This window comes from Lagopus leucura, unplaced genomic scaffold, assembly GCF_019238085.1.
Source record: "Lagopus leucura isolate 7727_CA_CO unplaced genomic scaffold, USGS_WTPT01 253-3_obj-0_obj, whole genome shotgun sequence".
Classification (NCBI taxonomy): domain Eukaryota; kingdom Metazoa; phylum Chordata; class Aves; order Galliformes; family Phasianidae; genus Lagopus; species Lagopus leucura.
Window position 1 is genome coordinate 2,814 of NW_024963032.1, and position 558 is coordinate 3,371.

The 558-nt window shown below is 52.5% G+C and overlaps 1 protein-coding gene across 10 annotated transcripts in view; it reads left to right on the forward strand.

Annotated features, from left to right (window-relative positions):
- PNPLA6 (patatin like phospholipase domain containing 6) overlaps positions 1 to 558 on the forward strand; it is a 19,867-nt gene that overhangs the window by 2,757 nt on the left and 16,552 nt on the right. The window lies entirely within an intron of this gene.

Here is a 558-nt window from a genome sequence, read left to right on the forward strand (position 1 = left end):
TCTAACCCAAACACAACCTTGGCCATCCACAAACCTTCCAAACCCAAACCCGTCCAAATCCAACCATGGCCATGCCCAAATCCTTCTAAACCCAACCATGGCCACCCCCAAACCCAGACTTTGCCATCCCCAAACCCAACAGTGACCATCCCCAAACCCAAACCCAACCAAGGCCATCCCCTAACTCAAGCCCAAACATGGCCATCTCTAAACCCTTCCAAACCCAAACATGGCCATCCCCAAACCCAAACATGGCCATCTCTAAACCCAAATATGGCCATCCCCAAACCCAAACCCAACCTTGCCCATCCCCAAACCTTTCCAAACCCAGCTAAGGCCATCCCCAAACCCAAACCCAACCCTGTCCGTCCCCAAACCCAATCCCAACCATGGCCATTCTCTAACCCAAACCCAACCACGGCCATCCTCAAACTCTTCCAAATCTAACCATGGCCACCCCCAACCCAAACATGGCCATCTCTAAACCTTCCAAACCCAACCAAGGCCCTCTCCTAACCCATACCCAGCCATGACCATCCTCTAACCCAAACACAACCT